This window comes from Pelodiscus sinensis, chromosome 5 (assembly GCF_052426305.1).
Source record: "Pelodiscus sinensis isolate ZL-2025 chromosome 5, ASM5242630v1, whole genome shotgun sequence".
NCBI lineage: Eukaryota > Metazoa > Chordata > Testudines > Trionychidae > Pelodiscus > Pelodiscus sinensis.
In genome coordinates, this window is record NC_143056.1 from 95,343,212 (window position 1) to 95,361,254 (window position 18,043).

Here is an 18,043-nt window from a genome sequence, read left to right on the forward strand (position 1 = left end):
CCTTCAACTTCCTTTCCCTTTGTTGCACATAACATTTATTGTGTTTTCCCATATAAATTTAATTTAGTTCATGCATGCAATTCATGTCTCACCTGTAATACAGGCATTTTGTTGTTGTTGTTGTTGTGGAATGCTTAGTGTTCATCCTAGAGCTAACAAATTATAATAATTACATTAGTACAGGTGACTTGGATAGAATATATAGTTTATTTCTTTACATCATTTGGTGAAATCACATTCTGAAGCATGAACACTATCTGTTTGTACTCAGTTTTATGTCTTATATTTATGCTGCCTCATGTACCAGTGCCGCATAACTATATGGAGTTCCAGGAGACCTGTGGACATGTTTGATAGAATTTAGAAGTAACTGTTAACTCATTCAATAGCATGGATAATTTAAATTATCTTCAAAAAGTCAAATATTTGAACTTGAATTGGAAGTAGTGACTGACTGGGTGTATGAAAAGACCCAGAGTGGAGCTTCTGCTAAGGATGTTAAGAACTAGACGACTAGTCGATTTCCCGCCCTCACCCATGCCGCCTACTGCCTCTATCAGATAGAGGCAGCAAAGTGGAGGGAAGAGGAGGTACTTCAAAGTAGCAGCGCTGCACAGATGATCCTGGGATCAGCTGTGCGCTGTTGCCTCTTCGAAGTGCCAGTGCGGCATTTCAAAGCGGTAGCGCCGCGTGGAGTCCGGGGTCAGCTGGGAACTTCCCAGCTGATCCCGAGTTCCACTGAAATGCTTCACAAAGCCTCGGATCAGCTGGGAAGTCCCCCACTGACTCCAGGCGCCATGAGGGCACTTCCACTTTGAATGCACCAGAGCCCCCACTGGAGACGTTAGTACATTTCAAAGCTGGCACGCCCGCCTGCATGCTGGAGTCAGCGGGACTTCCCGCTGGCCCCGGACTACACGCGGAGTTCTGCATTCCTCCTTTGAAATGTACAAGTGCCCCAATTGGGGCTCTTGTACATTTCATAGGAGGAATGCAGAAGTGCCTATTGACTAGTAATTAACTGATATTTAACATCCTTAGCTTCTACATTACTGGCGGTATTGGAGAGTCGTATATGTGTGAGCTAATAAATTGTGTTAAAGGCGTAGTGGATGGAGAAGAAACAAGAACAGATAAATGAGAAGAGATAAGCGACAAGGGACAAGAAGCAGATGGGAGAAGAAAAATAGGAGCCAAGATGGCTTATAGTTCATGGAAGATTCTGAAAATATATTGCAAGCTAAGAAGCCAGTTACTCAAACTCGAGGACAAAAGAGACAAGACAAGTTTTCAGAATCAGAACCTGTTTGGCAAAATAGATAGAAGAGATAAAGTGTATTGGGGACAGGCAAATGTAATTTTGTGGGTAACTGTGGGTTGAAAGGGAGCAGACATGGGCTCCGTTGACCGGAATAGTGGTAGTTTGATGAAAGTACATCAAAATACTAACCAGCAATGTTCCCTCTAATTTTTTCTATTTGTGTGTGGAATAAATTGTATGTGCACTAAAGCATGTGAAGTTGTGTACCACCAATATAAACACATACTGTGGATGCTCTGCTGATCAGCTGGGTGGCATTTCAATCTCGCCTGGGTGGCTGCCCAAGCTCCCAGCTTACAGGGAATGCTGCTAACCAGACTACTCACCAGTGGCCGTAGTCATAAATTTCAGTGATGTATGCTGATGTGGCCTTGTTTCATCTTCAGCGATACCAAAATAATGGGAAGACAATGTGGACATAAGAACAGGGTAGCTTAAGGCAAGCAAATAGCAGTGCCATAGCCAGCCAATAAAAGTGTGTGTGTGTGTGTGTGTGTGTGTGTGTGTGTGTGTGTGTGTGTGTCCTTGCACATGCAATGTGTGCAGCTGTGTAGGCATATTCTAAAAATTCTGTTGTTTTTGCTTGACCAAGATACAGATATTGTGTTTGTTAAACAGATAAAACTTAAATGCCTGGGAGTTTGTCCTGGAAAACTTTTGGGGGAGGGGGAGAAAATAGGGATATAAAGGGTAAACTACTTACCCGGTAAGCATTGCCTTACTAGCAGTCTTACTGGGGTAACTGGTTAACCAGTGCCTGGCCTTACCAGAGCATTCTCCCACCCACAGCATGGTTCAGTGGGCTAATTAAACATACATTTTAAATAGAATTTTACATCTCTAAAAGGAAACTTCCTGTATTTTAGAAGACTTTACAGTATTTCAAAAGAGATTTTGCATACAGTCTCTGTGTAACCTGTGTATTAGATTTATCGTTCTTCCAAAGAAGAGAGGAAACTGGAGGAGGACAGATCCTCCTTTAGAGGAGCGTAGAGAGGAGACACCTTGCTTAGCCATCAGGTCATCATTCTCCGCAACCCCAAAGATGCTACTGCTTTACTTTTGAAAGGCTAGGGGCCTCACAAATTATTCAGACAGGCACCAACTCTCCTCTTGCTTCTGCTTCAGATCTCTTAGTTGTTGACACCTCGCTTCTTACCCAGAGAAAATGTCTGTAAAAGCAGAACTCTCCAAGTCAAGCAGAGGGGGAGTTTTTCCTCAGAACTGAACACAGAGGAAAGGATTAGGTCTGCTTCTCCTTCATTATTACCCCATGCTTTACTCTGCTCAGCAGGCATTACCTCAAGGAGGAAAGTCTCAGAGAAGTAGCCATGTTAGTCTATAACTAAACACTTAAAAACACTTAAAAAATGAATGGTCTTGTAGCACCTTAGAGACTAACCAAAAATGTAGACGGTATCATGAGCTTTCATGGGCACAACCCACTTCTTCAGATGAATGGAGGAATGGGTCCAGAGCTACGTATAAATAGCATAAAAAGAGGGGAATACGGAGGGAAAGAGAAGGAGGAAAAAAAACCTTGTCAATTCAAGTGTCTGTACTAAATGAGGTTAATAGAGTGGGCTGTAAGTGCCCAATATTTAGCTTTTGATGCCATTAGGTTGTTGAATATAGCGGCCCATCCAGTTCATGTCTTTCTTCATATTCTGATTAAAGTTGTCAGTTTTGCAAATGAAGACAAGTTCTTGAGCTTCTCTCTCAATCTAGCTTTTGAAATTGCTTTGTAAGAGTATAGTCACTTTGAGATCCTTTTCATAGAGACTGTCCAGTTTGGCCAATATTCATGGCAGAGGGGTATTGCTGGCACTTGATTATATATATCACATTAGTGGATGTGCAGTTGTATGAACCTCTGATGTGGTGGCTTATGTGGTTAGGTCCTCTAAAGATGTCACTTGTATAGATGTGTAGACAGAGTTGTCACCAGAATTTATAGCAGGGGTAAGTTCCTGGGTCAGTATAATTGAACTGTGTTGTGTGGTTGTTTCAGGTTAGGAGCTTATCTGCAGACGAGTATTGGCCTGTCCCTCAAGGCCTGTGAGAGTGAGGGATTATTTTCCAGGATTAGCTGTAGATCAAGAAACTCGAAGCCTACTGAGGACCACACAAACGAAAACTGACCACTTTCAGGGGCACCAATGTACTTCTGTCATAAAGTTGTAATTCTTTCTTCTTATAGATTATGTTTTAGGTATATTGTATAGTATTTTTTCAGGTCTTGTTTGAATATAATAGAATACTTAGATGTGTAAAATTGTTATTTGCTCATATCTAATAATTTTTATAATTTTTAAATATAAATTTAAGGTACTTTTTAATTATTTTTATATGATACATAACTTGTTTTGTTGAAATAAAAACAAGTATAGACCAAAACAATAAGGGAGAGACTCATATTTCAGAATAATTGCTTCAGCCACGCAAACAATAGCCGTTGAATTTTTTTTAAAGAAACAGTGTAAACCAGGTACATGATGATTCTTTTTTTGCCCTGGAATTTAAATATGACATCTTTGTTGGCTGCCTTATTCTGCATCCATATCCTCCTCCCTTGCCTGTTCTAAGCGTCTATTTGTCCCCAGAAGGATTACCAAAACGAATCAAGTGGCTTGCAAAGCTGGCCTTTATGCTATCCTTAGGATTTCTTAAACTTTGCACTTTCAAAGGTACATGTAATATTCTTACACATATAATCCATGCAAGACTAACAAGTGTATTGCTCTTTGGCTGACTGAAGTACAAGTGCATGTTTATTAGCAATATTGGTATGCCACGGTTACCCTTGACTGGCTGGTGTACTTAGATATAAAACTGGATAATTTCCTTTTCCTTTTTTATCTTTAAAGCTGATGTTATATGAGTCAAATGGCTATCCTTCAGAAATTGGAAACCCATCCCAAGTTAAGTTTATAGAGCAGAAAATGAAATAAAAATAAGTAAAATGTAAGATAGATATCAGGCGTGCAAAGTGGGAATTGATGAGCAAACAGCCAAAACATGACAAAAAAAATTGATTAAAGGAAACTTTTTTTACCCAATTCATCTTTGGAACTCACTGCCATTAAACAGCAGTGAGGTCAAAAATTTGTTAGATTTTTAAAAGGATGAAGGCTTATTGATCATGAAAACATCTAAAATACCATAGGTAGGATAAAAAACAGATTAAAACCCACTCATATTTCAGGTCATAAGCTAGCCACAAACTGATGGGAGTGAAGAAGAAATATTCCCTATCCGGAGATAACTGTCCACTATCATTTCTTGTGGACATGTGGGAGTTCACTTACACCCCATTCTGTGACACATCTTGTATTGGCCACTTTTGTAGCTACAATACTGGACTAGCCTAGAGGGTCCCATTGGCTGATTTGGCAATGCCTATATTCCAAGGAAATCCTATGACAAATATTAACACAGTACAGTTAGGTACTTAAAACTCAGGACATATGAAAATTAAAGTAGGATCCACAAATCAGCCCTTTGTGTGTGTATATATTACAGTATTCTTGATTCCATTCCATTTGGTGGAAAGAAACTGTATGCTATCATATTATTTGAGAAACAGTATGTGACACCATGCAATTAACTCTGAATTGTATGCTTGTACAAGGAGAAGAGCTAAAGGGCTGTGGTCCAATCCCCCCCCGAGCCAGGCACTCCCAGCCTCCCCCACCTAATGCTCCCCCCTCCCCCGAGCCAGGCACTCCCAGCCTGCCCCACCTAATGCTCCCCCCTCCTCCAGAGCCAGGCACCCCGACGTCCCCCTAACCTAATGCCTCACTCCTCCCCCATAGCCAGGCACTCCCAGCCCCTTCAACCTAATGCCTGGGTCCCAGAGCCGCCATCGCCGCCACACACTTCTTCCTCAGGTGCTGAGGTGGCGTGAGTACAGCAGCCAGCTGTGAACAAGCGCTTGATGCCTGTGCAGAGTGGCCCAGCCAACCATGAGCACGTGCTGGGCGCCGTGTGCAGAGAGGCCCGGCTGGCGGTAAGCATGTGCTGGATGCCATGCACAGAGCGTCCCACCTGGCTGTGATCATGTGCTGGGCGCCATGCGCAGAGCAGCCCAGCTGGCCGTGAGCATGTACTGGGCGCCGTGCGCAGAGCGGCTAGCCAGCTGTGATCTGCACTTGGTCACATGCTCCGAATGGCCAGTGGGCCGCACTTTATTCTTTTATAAAATGTAGTGGCGGCCGCAAGAAACTTTGATCGGGCCACATGCGGCCCTCCAGACACCTGTTTGACATGCCTGTTGCAGATTAATGATGCGCTGGAGGGGTTTAACTTAGGGCCTGTAGCTGATGACCAGTGGAGTTCTGTTATTTTGTTTATTGGGCATATCTTGAAGAAGCTGATGCCTTGGTATTCGTCTGGCTCTGTCAATCTGTTTTTTCACTTCCCCGAGTGGGTATTTAAGTTTTAACAGTGCTTGATAGAGAGTCTGTAGGTGTTTGTCTCTGTGGGATTGGAGCAAATCTGGTTGTATCTTAGGCCCTGGCTGTAAACAATCGATTGGGAAATGTGTCTTGGATGGAAGCTAGAGGCATGTAGGAAAGTGTAACCGTCAGTAGGTTTCCAGTATAAGGTGGTGGAAATGTGACCATCATTTAATTTTACGGTAGTGTCAAGGAAGTGGGTCTCTTGTGTGGACTGGTCCAGGCTAAGGTTGGTGGAAGGGTGGAAGTTGTTGAAATCCCTGTGGAATTGAAGGGGGAAGGCAATCTAGAGATATGATCCCTAACAACGTTCCTTTTGATAATACCTTGAGAGTGTGATCAGTCTTAATGCCTCTGATTGTAATTGTCATGAAAGATCAGAGAACAGCAGATAGTGCAGATTACAATAAGCCTGTACAACACCATAAATAAATGCTAAATAGAAAAATGGCTATGATTTCATTAAGGTTGCAAAGTCAAATATTTGAAAGGGAAAAAATACCAGATTTACAAGTGTAATCTTAATTTTGCCTCCGTGTTCATCCATCCTATAGTGAATTAGGGAGGTGAATTAGGGTTGTTCAGAAATCTTAAGTCTTAACTTTTTTACTTTTCAGCCCCACACAACATCAACCCCACACAACATGTTTGAGCAGCTTTGTAAATGTAATGACTAGCTTTCTTTTAAAGATACACTCAGAATGAATCATCAGCAGTTTGAAAGCTGAACCTTCAGCCCTGCAGCAGATGCTGCTACTACTTGAGGTACATGGCTAGTTAGATTAGCTGGGATCAGGAGAAGACTATTATCCCAAAATTGAATGGATCTCTGGGTTCCAAGTGTTGCGTCTAATGAGTGTAAAGCTGAGCTTGCGACCATTCTGAGTCTCTCTGCACCTGGGAATTGGCACTTCTGTCCCAAATGGTGCTCCCAGAGGGGGAATTGGCCACCAGCAGTATGTGATGAGTCTTGGGAGTGGTTGAAGGAGACCAGGCCCAGTACACACTCACCCCAACCTCTGAGGAGCTCTGACCCCACATGGAGCCCACAGTATGGTGGCAGGGAGGTTATGGGATAAAGTCTAGCATGGCTTGAATCCAAGGTTTCCTCTAAGCTGTGCTGTAGTCCTGCAGTTGCTTAATGAGCCCCACCAAGGGGCTCAGGGCTGCTGGGCATGGAGCTGTCAGCTGTGGGAGGGGCCCATGCTACCCCACAACTTGGAGGGAACCTTGCTTGTTTCCCCTTCCTTTCTCCCTGTAGGTGTGAGTTTTCTGCCCTAATGTGATGCCCACAAACTGGCCCATGTGCTGAGTCCTGGAGGGGGTAGAGGCTGACTTTTTCCCCTCTTCACCACACTGGCGACAGCTTCTACAGTTCTGTTTATATTCATGATGTCATCAGCTTCATTTGAGGTTGTGCCTACTCAAGGGGCGCTACAGAAGCTATGCCGGTGTAATGCCATAGCATAATTACAATCTGCAACGATGGAAACTCCATCTCCCTGAGCAAGGATGACACTAGAATAGCAAAACTGCTCCTGTGAAGTCATATATACCATTTTGTATAGAAGTATCACAAATGGAAATAAATACTTGGCTAGTTCAAATCTTAAATCCAGGAGATCAAGGCAGCATTCACAAAACACAAAGGAAGACACCCACCTTGCCCTCTGGATCGATAGTCCTGTGGCTTGAAGTCCATTTTTCCCTATAAACAGACATCCTACTCAGCCTGTTGTCTGGGGGAGTTTGCTTTCCCAACTAGAAGAAAAGATTTTAGAAGTGCCAGGTATTGTTCTATCATTAGAAATAGGTATTGTATTTGTTTCCAAAGTGGCATTCTCTTTTCCCATCCTTTTTTTCCACTGTTGTTTACATAAGAAATGCTGCTCTCTAATCACAGAATTACAGCTGATATAATTTATTGACAATATGAAATGCAGAAGGGCTTCTTCACTCCTCTTCATGTCAGTAAGCCGATGTGAAGCTATTCATATGGGCACTAAAGTTGAGTCAACACTATAGACTCATGTCTATCAAAAGAATCCTTGCAGTCTTTCTGACGTAGTATATCTCAGAGCCACGGCTTGAGAAATCACTACTTGACCAGCTGAGGCAGAACTAAATCACATACTTAAACAGGACAGAACACATGGATGCAATCTTGTGTTTTGTTTTGGGGCTTTTTTTCCCCGTACATCTCCCATTTATACAGCATTGGAATGGAATGAACTGATGGGTCATTTCTCCAGAGACATAAATTTATCTTCTGCAGTAGTTTATGTTGATAATTCAGATTGGCATTTTAAGTATAAAACTGTTTCCATATGGCATAAATAGCGTTTATTAATCTCACTAGCTTATGGATATCAATTTTGCTTCAGAGTTGTAAATGAAAAAGCATTTTGGGGGGTATGTATACATTAAAATACATTTTGACTCGACTGTTCTGAGTGCTTGCTCATGTATATTCCATGTTAGGAGAATGTGTGCACAGGTGCCAGATATTTTTCTCTTTAATATCCGTTCAACTGGGGCACCATCAGCCCTGCACTTTCTCTTAGAGTTCCTTCTTACAGCCTATGACAGTTGCTGAAACTATCATTCTTACTGTGATAAGGCTTCTTCCTAGTGGCTTTTGAATTTCTTTTTTGTTTGTAATTATTGTAGTTTAGTGTATATATAGTTTTACAAATCCATACCCATAAATGACATACAGTGCAACTGCTTAATGTTCTTCAGGGAAATTCATATGAGGGACAAGGAAGGGCCAGATCTCTCAGGACTTTAGACCTGCCAATAAAAAGGACAGAGATATCAGGCTGACACCTATCCCCATGGAAGCCACCCTCAGATCCATCTCAGAATTGAGCCGTTCTGAGTTTGCAACAAATACTAAGGACATATGCAGATCCACAACCCAATCATTGTTGCATATCTTCATATTCACTATGCCATCACCCAACAGGCCTGAGACCACTGCAGTTTCACAAGAAGAGTGTTGTAGCCAACATGTCCATGAATTCTGAATTTGCCTCCTGTGGGTCACCTAACATGGAATAGACCTGAAAAAGCATTTGAAGAAAAATGGTTACTAATTTTTCATAACTGTTCTTTGTCCCAGTTAACCAGCAAAAAGAAACTGAGAAGGTTTGGGGCCGAGGACACCTCTTTTTTTTTTTACTGACTCACAAGTGCACAGCTGCAGAGGGTGCTAGAACTGGCCCAATGGATTCCAGCAAGGGAAAAATCTCTAGTTGTAAATCTCTAGTTGTAATGTACACAGTGCGCACACACACACACACCTAACATGTAATGGACATAAACAACACATCTTGAAGAACTACACTTAGGAAAGATTAGTAACCATTTTTTTTATTTGTGAACAGCTATGAACTATAAACTACCATAGGCTAAAGGCAAAAACACCAAATGCAGTTTAGTTCAGCCCTCTCATTTTGTAAGCACTTTTCTCTGCATTGATTGAGCATCAGTTATACAGTAAGTGTGAATTTGGAATTTAAGTCAGCAGAGAGTTATGATGGATGTGTCAAGTATTTGCTTAAGTCACAAGAGACAGGTTCTTCATAAACAGCACATTTAAAAAAATCTTTTCGCACAAGCCAAGAGATGCCTAGATAATCCAATAGGTCTTTTGTAACCCTAGTTTTTATATTTAATTGGTAATGATGCTTAGCTGCATTTGCAATAGTTAGTCCTAACACTTTGATCCTTAAGTGTTGTTTAAAGTTGATAGCTGTTGAATATTGTTTTTTTTTCTCGTTTGACTCTTTTAATAACCTTAGTCAAACCATATTTTTAACTGTGGTCATTTTTCATGCTTAATTTTTGCACACAGTATAGTATCATGAATACTGAGTTATAAGACCATTATTGCCCAAACTGCAGAAATAGGCACAATGGGATAGTAAGAAAAGATAAAACTAATTCATGATATTTTTTCATATTCAGCAAATGCTTGGACAAAAGACTATAAATCACCAATAAGAACATCTTATTCATAAAATCGAGAAAAAATAAATTACTTTTTACATGTTAAATGTCTTTCAGCATCTTAGTAATGATTTAGTAAGAAATAAAAAGTAAACTGGGTGCAGTTCTACTGCAGTGCTTGCATACATTTAGTTCCTTTTCTGTTTTAGGTTTAGTGAAGATTTTTTTCCTAAATAAAATATAAAGTATACTTATGCTTTAATAAGAAAAAAAATGGGTCAGATCCTGTCAGATATTCAGTGAGTGGGTGGGAATCCTTTGACGTGCTTTCTGGGGAAGCCTCTAACTTGGCAATTGCTGCTGAGATTCCAGAAGAACAAGATACAATTTTATCAGCAGCAATATATATTACAAATAAAACCTTTTACACCCACTGAAAGAAAGAGGTTAGAAAGGTGCCTGAAATCTAGCAATTTAACCAATATCACTGCATGCTTTTAAGGATGAGAAACCTACACAGAGCCTACGCACAGGAGACAATATGTTCTTCGTATTACATTACACTGTATAAGAAATTATGTCCCAGAAGTAAAAATAAGTAAAAGCAGTAATATAAAATTCCATACTTAAATGAACTATAATATATATTTTTATTGGCAATCTAAAGTGTTTGGGTGGTGGAGGTTGTGGGTTTTAGTTTCAAAGTGAAATTAAGTTTATATGTATTATGAATAGATATAATTCTACGTTCAGTAGCTTTGAATGTCTGGGGGAAATGTAGGATACAGATTATAATGTCCTAAAGGGAAACCAAAGCAATGTTTTGTAAATTACAGTAAATGCATTTTAGTCCAACTTTTATCTATATGTTGGTGATTTTGTCTATAAAGATGGGATAAATTGATGGGATTATACCATTAAGGTCCCTCAAGGTCACCTTAAAATGTCATTACATTAGAGCAGGGGTTTCCAACCTTTTTAAGCATGAGATCGCTTTTTGAATTTAAGTGCTATGCAAGATCTACCTGAAACCAAAATTCCCTTACCCTACCTCCTTTGTGCTTCTTATCCAAGGCCCTGCCCCTGGTCACTCCATCCTCCCTCACTTTCACCAGTCTGGTGCAGAGGGTTGGGGTGCAGGCTCTGGTCTTGGATTAATGGAATTGGAGTGTGAGAGGAACTCTGAGCTGAGCTTGGGACCGGCAGTTGGAACGCCAGAGGAGGTTCTAGGTTCACGCTCTGGGAGGGTGTTTGGATGCAGGGGTGCACAGTGCTAGGGCAGGGGTTTGTGGAACAGGAGGGGGTTCATGATTGGGGTAAGGTTTCGGGATGTGGGCACTAGCTGGGCCCTGCTTACCTCAGGTGGCTCCTGGGTGGTGGTACAGTGAGGCTAAGGCAGGCTCACCCCCCTGTCCTAGCCCTGTACCACTCCCAAAAACAGCCAGCAAACTCTGTCCATCCCAAGCCCTGCTGGGCCCCCTCTCTGCTCTGTGGAGATAGGATACAGAATGGGAGAGAGGACACCTTGACATCATCACCCCCTCTCCCCCCCACACACACCCCGCCCTGCCCAGCAAGCAGGAGGCGCCTGAGGGGACAGCTCCAAGGCAAAGAGCAGGAGATGCACAGCAATCTGGGGGTGGGGGGCAGCTAAGTGCTTGACTTAATAACCCCTTAGCCAAACCAGTCAGGATCACCTGTCAGAGGCTCCAAGATCCACCAGTACTTAATGTTTTATTAATTAAGCACATTTTGATCTGAACCTTGATTTGAATGGAAAACCAGAGAAAGTATTAAAGGGGGGGATGCATGTAGGAAGACAGACAGCAGTACTGTATACACGATGAAAATTAGGATGACAACAGAGGAGGTAATAGAATTCAAGAAGCCCAAATCAACCTTTAGGGAAAGGTAAACAAACAGTAGAAAAATACTACTAGATTCTAATGCAGTGGTCACCAGCCAGTAGATCTATATACTTCCATTTACTGGTCGCTTACTCACAGGTTTTATAAAGCCCTGGCCTTCCTGATAGCCCCGCCCCTTGGCTAAGGCTCAACCAATGAACAGAGGGTTCTAGATTTCAAATCCTCGTTTAGAAGCTCACAGCTTCCAATTGCTGGCCACAGCACATGGTCCTTCAAACAAACAGCTCAGCACTTGAATCTCCAGACAAACACAAGCTCAGTACAGTTTCTTTCAAGCAACTAGCGTATACTGTCACTCAGCAAGTCAGAGATGATGCTGGTTTCAGGAGAGGTCTTTTGCAATCTATACATCCATGAACTCCTACCTGCCTCCATTGGTATTCCTTGGAGTCACCTAACATGGAATGGACATGAGTAATACATGTCAAGGAACACTAGTTACAGAAAATGGTAATTGTCTTTTTAGTAATTGTTTTGTATGAAGCAGATTTAGTGCTTATTTAGAAAGCAAAAGAGTAGGATGTTGTATAGTAGGATTGCACTTATGATGGGGAAAAATGGAAAATCAATAGCTCATATCTCCATCAGCACATACCACCTAGTATTGTGTCATACCACTGGGGAACATGCTACCCACTTGAATCACCAAAGTCAACCCCCGAGAAGCTCCTCTTTTCTCCTGGATTTAGTACTGTCCTGGCCTGCTTTATCTTGAGAGATCTGATTAACTCATGCATTAGGTATCATTAGGGTTGCCAGATGGTTGAAACAAAAATACCGAACACTTCCTCCCCCCCCCCCCCCCCCAAAAAAAAACACCTGGAAAAAATTCTGTTGAAGGGGGAAAAAAAGGGAGGAGACCAAAGTTGTTGAGCAAAAAAAAAGACTCCAAGGACTTATTATGCCAAAAAAACAAAAAAATTAAAATAAGACAGCATGTCCCCTTTAAGAGTGAGTGAAGGGATAGGAACAGGGGAGCAGTTTAGCACTAAAACCCAGGGGAAGCTCCCCTAGGTCTTTTGGCCGGCAGCCATTTTGTGCCGGCAGTCTTGGGGAACCAGGTAAGCATGGGGGCTGGAGGTGTTGGGGGCTGGAGGAGGACTCGAGGGGTGGGGGAGGAGGCACCGGCGCTGAGTGTTTATAAGGTTGCCAGGTGCCCAGCATTTTCACCTCCTGGCCGGGGAAAAATTAGGAAAATACCGGATATCTCTGGTGTCCTGTATTCTCTGAATTTTTTTTGTGGAGGCGAAAATACCAGACTTTCCGGGTGAATACCGGACACCTGGCAACCCTAGGTACCATGGCTGCAAGCCATTTGCAACATTAGCAGCTGAGTTTGTTTTGTGTATGTTTTATATAAATAGAATGCCTCACTTATATTGGTCAAGTCTCTGAGATCTAATGAAAAATAAGGTATCTCTGAAGAATGATGTTGCTCTACAGGATTTGAAAATTGGTCTGTTTATTGGGTACCACATGTTGTACAGTTCTATTGAAATTGTAGCTGAGGCCATAATATAGGAATATATACATTTGGGGAATAAGTAAATGTCATCCACGTTATCAAAGCTTGTTCCATTTACTGTATTCTGTTCATCTTTCATAACCTATTTTTGGTTTTTCAGTGACACTCAAGTGGTTTTTGTCTTAAAGAGCCTATCCGGCAATATTGTTCAGTCTTTGAAAAAGTGCTTTCTGACATCTGTCATAAATTTGTTTTCTTTTATTTTCTTTCTTTTCTTTCTATTGTATCAGTGCCAATTTTAGCATTGTCTCCAGTCAAATGAGTCACTGATTTGGGAATACACAACTTACTGCCATCTTGTTCTCTTGAAAATCTTGAGAGAAGTAGCATTCTTGCATTGTTTCACAGGATCAGTATTTTTTTGCCAGGTTTACAGGTGTGAGTGTTTTCTGTAGGCTAGACCATAATAACGAAAGTTTCAATTTGGGTTTGATTTATTTCTTTCACCTGGGATATTCTGTATCAGTAAGTTATACGAAGTGCTGACAACTGTATCCGTTGTATCCCATATAATTGGTTAAAAGAATAACTCTGATTTTAATACTGTATTTTTTATAACACTGTTATTAATCATTTATATTTAAATATGAAACAGAAATATTCTTTAAGTTGGAACACACGCGTCAGCTTCTTTAGTCATTCATTGGAAGGCTCATTTTCTAGACATACTGTTCTTGTAGCTCTTTTCTGAACATGGTTCAGTTTGTCAACATCTGGACACATTACTTCAATAATGGTTTCATTAATGCCATGTACAGTGGTAATATTGCCTCCTCTTCTGTCTAACACTCCCACATATACATTAGGGATGTTAAATTTAGATTAATTAACTAATCAAATCTCAATGGGATTTCCATCAACAGTTCAATTAGTCTACAGTGGCGCCTCCGCCTTTGAACTGTATCCAGAGCCCTACCGGTTCAAAAGCAGAAGCCCAGCAGGGAGCGCAGGGCTTCATTTTGAAAAGTGGGGCTCTTGTACATTTGAAACAGAAGCCCCACAGGGAGTGTGAGATCAGCAGGGATTTCCCTGCTGGCCCTGCACTCTCCGCCATGCCTGAGCCTTTGAAATGTACAAGAGCCCTGGCAACGCTCTTCACATTGCAAAAGCAGAAGCCCTGCAGGGAGCACGGGGCAGGGCTCATGTACATTTCAAAAGCAGAATTGCAGCAGAAGCAGCATGAGCGGAGACTACTTCAGTCCCTGCTCGGACCATTTCCCGTTGTGCCTCTACTTCCCCTGCCCCCTGTGGAGACGGTGCTGTGGGGAACGAGCTTTTAAGCTGGCTTTCTACCAGCACTAGCTCCTGCTCCTCCCCCACTTGCTCCTTGTCTCTGAGGGTATGTCTACACTACAAAGTTAATTCGAACTAACAGACGATAGTTCAAATTAACTTTGATAGGCACTACACACGCGAACCGCTAGTTCGAACTTAATTCGAACTAGCGGAGCGCTTAATTCGAACTAGGTAAACCTCATTCCACGAGGACTAACGCGTAGTTCGAATTAACAAGTTCGAATTAAGGACTGTGTAGCCACTTCATTCGAACTAGTGGGAGACTAGCCCTCCCCAGCTTTCCCTGGTGGCCACACTGGGCACCACCAGGGAAACTCTTCTGCCCCCCTCCCGGCCCCGGACTCCTTAAAGGGGCACGGGCTGGCTACGGTGCCCGTGCCAGGTGAAAGCCTGCCAGCACCCAGCCAGCAGACCCTGCACCTGGCACGGCTCGAGCCAGCCACCCGCTGCCACCCAGCCCTCCGCCTCTTCCCGGGACCAGGCTGGCAGCTCCCGGGAGCCTGCCCAGGTCCGCAAGAGGCAGGTGCCTGCCTGGTCTAGTGCAGACATCGTGGGCCTCATCCACGACCTCCGCACTAGGCACAGGAAAGTGGCCGTCTAGGGCAGGATAGCTGCCAGCCTGGCCACCCATGAGCAGGTTTGCATGAAAATCAAGGTGGTCCACTGAGACCCCCGACTCTGAACCCTGAGCTTAGAATGGCTGTACTGGGTCAGACCAAAGGTCCATCTAGCCCAGTAGCCTGTCTGTCGACAGCGGCCAACACTAGGCACCCTGGAGGGGATGGACCGAAGAAAGTGCCCAAGCCATTTGTCTCGTGCCATCCCTCTCCAGCCTTCCACAAACCTTGGGCAGGGACACCACTCCTACCCCCTGGCTAATAGCACTCCATGGACCCAACCTCCATGACTTTCTCTAAGTTCCCTTTAAACTCTGTTCTAGTTGTAGCCTTCACAGCCTCCTGCAGCAAGGAGTTCCACAGGTTGACTCTTTGCTTTGTGAAGAACAACTTTCTGTTACTAGTTTGAAGCCTGCTACCCATTCCTTTCCTTTGGTGTCCTCTAGTCCTTCTTTATGGGAACTAATGAAGAACTTTTCTGTATGCACCCTCTCCACCCAACTCCTGCTTTTAGAGACCTCTATCCTGTCCCCCCTCCGTCTCCTCTTTTCTAAGCTGAAAAGTCCCAGTCTCTTTAGCCTCTCTTCATATGGGACCTGTTCCCAACCCCTGATCATTTTAGTTGCCCTCCCCTCTCCCACCCTCTCTCTTCCCCTCTCCCACCTCCTTTTCCCAGTCTCCCCGAGTTTTGTTCAATAAAGAGAGTTTCTATTTTTAAACACATATGTCCTTTATTTTGTACATCAGGAAGGGGGGCTAGGGAGGGGTAAGTGAAAGGAGGTGAAGGAGAAATGGGGTACGAGCCCCCGATGGGGAGGACTGGGCTGGCGCTGGGGGCTCCTCGGGGTGGAAGCTTTCCTGAAGCCCCTTGATTGACCCCCCCCTCCGGATGGCAGCCTGCGGCAAGTGCAGCCAGGCTGATGGCCGAGTGCTGTGATGTGCCGAGTGTGAGCACTCAGGGTACTCCAAGCCAGGACTGCTTTGCAAGCGGGGAACCCCTGAGAACTGTCTGTCCGGGGTGGGGTTCGGGTCTCTCTAAGCACAGCCCTCGGCTATCTTGAGACAGCAGCTCCACGCTCTAAGTCCTAATCTGATGCCCTGCCGGCACTGCTTCCGGCCATCCTTAACCTCGGTTCAGGGTCCACTCAGTGTGGACATGCTAGTTCGAATTAGCTTAGTTCGAATTAGGCTTACCTGGGTGGTCGACAAATGCCTTTGATGTCGACACCCCGCATGCGTCCAGACTACCGCGCTGAACCGACAAACAGCTGATCGGCTCAGCGCGGTAGCCATGTAAATTTAAATGAAGCGGCGATTATTTAAATCGCCGCTTCATTTTCCTATGCCTGGTAGCCTCATCTACGTGCCTCTGTCGCCAGAGGCATGTAGTCTAGACGTAGCCTTAGTTACTGCAATGCACTTAGAAGCTTTGTGTTCCCTGACTATGACGGCTACCTGTCAAACTTTACTGCTGTTTACTCTGCATTCTTTGTTCCTGTCCATATGAAATTGCATTTCACTATAAATAATATGTTTTTGAAAAAAGACTATTCAGCAGCTGACTCGCATCTTAACTAAGAATATTTTCCACACCACTGTTATAAGAATGTGTGGCATTTCCCATATAAGGTGTTGATTTTTTCGATGATGGTACTATTTATGCTATATCATTCACTTTTTTAATACTCTTAGTAACCCACGTTATTAAATGTCCTAAAACCAAAGTAACCAAATGGGTCACATGATGTGTTTTAATGTGATTGTAAGTAATAATGATTGGAACCACGAGAAGAACATACATCTTGACAATATCAGGAAAAGGAGCTTTTTAAAATTTGTGTGCAGGTGCCCTGATTTTCTGGTTGATAAGCTTATTGACAGAAGTATGACTCTTGTATCTGCACAGGTCTGCTCATGTGGATCAGCTTACAGGAGCAAGACCTTCCTTGTTAGCATGGATATTCTAGCTCCAATGATAGATTACATTGTGATGTGGAATATTCATTTAAATACTAGCAACGTGACAGAAGAAATGTGGAATCAGGAAAAGTGAAACACAAATCCTCAGTATTTCAGTACCATGTGTTTTATGATTAATATTTACTTAGATTTTTAATTTACCATTGTGTTGCACTGCCCATTTCTGAAACAAAACCTGCAATAGCAAAAAGTACACAGTGAGATTGTATCTAAATTACTGGAAACTTAAGCCATTAGATATATATTAGAATTGAAAAAAGTTTTTGATGTAATTTTGCCCAAGCAAATTAAAGATTTTTTTCATTTAGGCTATGTCTAGACTGCAAGCCTCTTTCGAAAGAAGCTCTTTCGAAAGATACTTTCGAAAGAGCCTCTTTCGAAAGAGAGCGTCTAGACTGCATGCGGAACTTTCGAAAGAGCAAGCCGCTTTTTCGAAAGAAAGCACCCAGTGAGTCTGGATGCTCTTTTTCGAAGAAGCCCTATTTACATTCAAGAACGCCTTCTTTCGAAAGAAGCACTTTCGAAAGAAGGCGTTCTTCCTCGTGAAATGAGGTTTACCGCCGTCGAAAGAAAAGCCGCGTTCTTTCGATTTAATTTCGAAAGAACGTGGCTGCAGTCTAGACGCAGGTGAAGTTTTTTCGGAAAAAGGCTACTTTTCCCGAAAAAAACCCTGAGTCTGGACACAGCCTTAGTGTTGAAATAAAAGGAATCTCATGAATTTTTGAAGTATTTTGAACAGGAGTTGTTTGAGACCTTTCCAGTATGCTAGTCACTTATAACTGAATGCATTTTTCCTCACAATGAGGTAATTCTAAAATACCCAACCCCTTTTTTTCTTGGTACCACTACAGATATATCATTAAAATCCCTTCTCTTTGCTGCGTTGCCCAAAGAAACCAGCTAATCGATCTATTGATGTAATAACAATGACAAATGAGTGTGTGTGTATAGCTTAATTAGTTCAT

The 18,043-nt window shown here is 42.8% G+C and overlaps 1 protein-coding gene across 5 annotated transcripts in view; it reads left to right on the forward strand.

Annotated features, from left to right (window-relative positions):
• Positions 1-18,043, forward strand: part of METTL15 (methyltransferase 15, mitochondrial 12S rRNA N4-cytidine) — a 166,413-nt gene that overhangs the window by 61,446 nt on the left and 86,924 nt on the right. The window lies entirely within an intron of this gene.